This window comes from Pygoscelis adeliae, unplaced genomic scaffold, assembly GCF_000699105.1.
Source record: "Pygoscelis adeliae isolate BGI_AS28 unplaced genomic scaffold, ASM69910v1 Scaffold172, whole genome shotgun sequence".
In the NCBI taxonomy this organism is placed as follows: Eukaryota; Metazoa; Chordata; class Aves; order Sphenisciformes; family Spheniscidae; genus Pygoscelis; species Pygoscelis adeliae.
The window spans coordinates 5,079,160-5,082,917 of record NW_008824338.1 but is presented as its reverse complement, the minus strand read 5'-3'; the positions used below and the strand labels follow the sequence as shown (position 1 = coordinate 5,082,917).

The following is a 3,758-nucleotide window of genomic DNA, read 5'->3' as shown; positions in this document are numbered from 1 at the left end:
CGTCCCCCACGTCCCCGCGGCAATGCTGCCGCCCAATGTCATAGACACTGACTTCATCGACGAGGAGGTCCTCATGTCCTTAGTCATCGAAATGGGGCTGGATCGCATCAAGGAGCTTCCCGAGCTGTGGTTGGGACAGAACGAGTTTGACTTCATGACAGACTTCGTTTGCAAACAGCAGCCCAGCAGGGTGAGCTGCTGATTCATTTAAAACAAACAAAGGACTTTCTATCGGTGCGAATGAAAACATTCCCCTAGACACGCTGTCTCACTTTTCAGGGCTTGAAAAGGTGAGAATCTGGAAAGCAGAGTCAACTATGCGCTTGTATAAATTCTTTTTTTTTTTCCCCCTTAAATCGCTGCCACGTTTTTTGTAGCCTTGACGTTCACGTCCCCTCCCGTAGTAATGATTTCTAGCGAACTCTGCCTTTTTATGTTGGTCGCTCCCCTCCCCTCCTCGCTCTCTTCATTTCCTCGCAGTAACGTGCCCATAATTCCCACAGTGCTGAACTGTTAGATATTAATCTTGGCAAATTGCTTAATCTTGTGGATTTTGTAAACGATGATTTCCAATGACCTGAACTGCGTTCAAATTCTGAGTGAACGGGGAAAGAAATTTGCATTAGTTGGTTGCATGAACTTTGAAGGGCAGATACTACTGCACAAATGCTGCCATCTTGCTTAATTTTTAACTATGCATTGCTGTGCAGACTAATAAATTTTTTTTTTTATTTTTTTTTTTGGATACGCTAAACTGGAAGCTTAACAGATGTGGGCCAAACCTTTCCAGATCAGGAAAAGTAATGCTGTTACTTAAAAAGTCTGCTACCCATTCCCCCTCCCCCATATGTACAGACAATAATATGGTGTGGATGGAATGTTGACTAGTGGCAAACATTTCACAGATTTTTTTTTTTTTAATTATTGTTTCTGTCTTCAGCATTTTGACACTGTGCTAATATAGTTTATTCAGTACATGAAAAGATACTACTGTGTTGAAAGCTTTTCAGGAAATTTTGACAGTATTTTTGTACAAAACATTTTTTTGAGAAAATATTGTTAATTTATTCTATTTTAATTTGCCAATGTCAATAAAAAGTTAAGAAATGCTTTAGTTTTTCTAGGAGTCATTTACCAGTATTTTTCTTCAAAACTCTTCCCCACTGTCCCTGGTAAGTAGAACATCTATCTATACGACCGTGTTGGTGTGCAAAAAGACATTCCGAAATAGAAAGTACACTACACCTATATATATGTCATGGTGAACTCGGTAGGTGAGCGGGATTTGAACATACTTGCAGCATAAAGCCTCATACGTAACGTTGTAATATGCCTGTCAGTGTGGTTTTATGAAAAATAAAGTTACCGAGGCGCAACATTGTTGTGACTTGCCAACATACTTGCTTTAAATGTAGTTGTCCAGAGTTATGATGCATAAAGTATTTATTATATTTATCTATTAAACTTGTAATTTTATAAATCTGCTTTCATTTATATAGTAGACTTTGTTCTTTTGTATATTTATTATCTCACCTGGAAGAGCTATGTAAAAAGGCCAAGCGCTTGCCACGCAGGTATTTGTGACTTGGGAAGGGAGGGGGGTGGGCGTCGTCCCGTCCCTCTCGCCTCACAGGGTTAACACGGGAGAGCGCCGCAGCAATCCAGATCCGCATCGCACCGGAACCGACTGCGTTTCCTTTCCAGTGACTTAGGAGAAGGGGCCTATATCCCTAAAATATGCCACACTGGGACATCTCTAACCCCCTTCTCCCGGCAACTGCTGCCAACCGAAGCCACAGAGACAAATCCGTACAGGTCTACTGTAAATATTTGGGAGAAAAATGCCCACTATTAGAAGGCAATTGACATCTTGCTCCTTTAGTGCCAACTGTTGCAGCCTTCTGCCCCCACTCGGCCTTTGGCAAAGCGCCCGCACAAGTTACTACTTCAGTGAGGACTGCCGGATGGGGACCCTGATAATACATGTTAATCCCGTTTAGCCACGCTTCCCGAGTTCGATACAGGAGCGATACCACCGTGCTTTTTTTTTTTTCCTTGCTTTTTCAGCCTCGTCTTCTGAATTTATTAGGAAGAAAAACAACATGGTGGATGTAGTTAAATTTTAAACCTGGGCACGTAAACAGGGGAGGGTATCGCCACACAATGGGAGTGTAAATAGCAGTGTTTTGAATCAAGCTGGGAAATTAAACTGATTACTATTGCTAAAATTGTCCCAGCTGGTGAGAAAAGTGATACTTGGCCTTCTTTGCCTTACAGACGTGAAGCAGCTAATATGTTTTATGAATGTAAAAAAAATAACGCTTGTATTAAAGTATTAGCAAAACTAGAAAGGAGGAAGCGTACGCTTCTGGGAAAACCTGACGACAACACGCTCTCTGCAGGCAGTAGCAGCCCGTTCTTAGACAACACTCGGCACCCAAGAATTTAGAAAAACAACCGTCTGCTTTCAGCCAGTGATCGCTAATGTTTTGTGACAGCAAATTTAACATGAAATGGCAGCGAATCATAACTTATCAACTCACCAATGACGTAAAAGAGTGTGTAGAAGAACACAGCTGTAGTTTTAAGAGCCGTTGCCCAACTTGCCACTATATAAATCCTTTTTCCATTTTAAGGCTGTTTGATCTGCACACGTTGCATTGCCCTCTTCTGCTGGAGTTTGGGAGGGTGATTTTTCTGATTCTAATCAACTTCTTATAAAACAGACTATCAAATTATGTGCATACCAAATTGCATAGATGTTTAAAGCCACCACGATCCCCTAAAACAAAAGGGAATACTCTCGCTTTAATGATAAGCACTTTTGCTTCATAAAGTTGGTTAAACAACAGATTCTTCACAGTTGAGACATCACCACTTAAGTCTGTCAACATTAAATCCTTCCATATAAGCTTTTCCAAGAATAGGCAGTTTCACGGGCACGCTGGTAGAGTCTATTTGCGTACGACTCCTTGTAAAACTCCTGAGAGCTGCTGCCTCCAAACAACAGCAGCTACTGAAAGCACTGGCTTTCGGCAAGGCATCGTCGAGGAGTTCTACAATTTCTTAAAAGTGGACCCCGGGGAAATTTGCAAAACAATCATATTGCCTACCTTGTCCCTTAATTTCTAATGAAGAGTCAGACCCCAGTGCATAGCACAACTACGTATTTTCTTATTCATAATATCGTCCACCAGGCAATACTGGGGGCCTGACCCTCATCTTCGGACGTGAACCCCTTGGCAATGCCCCCAGCTGGCTCCCACGGCTGAAGCAGTAACAGGCCTTCAAGTGGATCCTCTCTAGCTTCCACACTGTTTAGAAATATGATAAAGTCATTTATCATTTGAACCCAGCGATTAGTGAAAAATGCGCAGTGACCCAGTTTTCCGGCTACTGCCAGATCCTCGCGAAGGACGTTGCCGTCTTGCGTCCCATTATAAGTTGCTTTCAGTACAGGAAACTTGACCTCTGTACTTTGGCTGGTTTTCAAGAACGTCCAACATGGTACATGAGATCTGCTCCTCTTTAAGCCACCGCCATAAATAGACGCGCTGCTGTATTTGGAAGGGAGATCAGCTCCAAGCCGCCCCGCCACGCAAGACACGCTCGGCGGAAAACTAGGTGCCCATTAACGCGATCCTCTGCCTTTTTCCCCGGGAATACGGAATTCACGGGTGGGCGCAGGGGGGGGGCAGCTGCCCCCTCACCGACGGGGCTCCGCCGCCGGACGCCGAGGCCGGGAGCGCTGCGGACGG

General features: G+C 43.7%; 1 long non-coding RNA gene across 1 annotated transcript in view; it reads left to right on the top strand.

Annotated features, from left to right (window-relative positions):
- Positions 1–3,562: 3,562 nt before the first annotated feature.
- The window catches only part of LOC103912717, a 2,156-nt gene continuing 1,960 nt past the window's right edge, over positions 3,563–3,758 (top strand). The window contains exon 1 of the long non-coding RNA XR_663391.1: positions 3,563–3,624. This is a non-coding gene — a long non-coding RNA (uncharacterized LOC103912717). The remainder of the gene's footprint in view (positions 3,625–3,758) is intronic.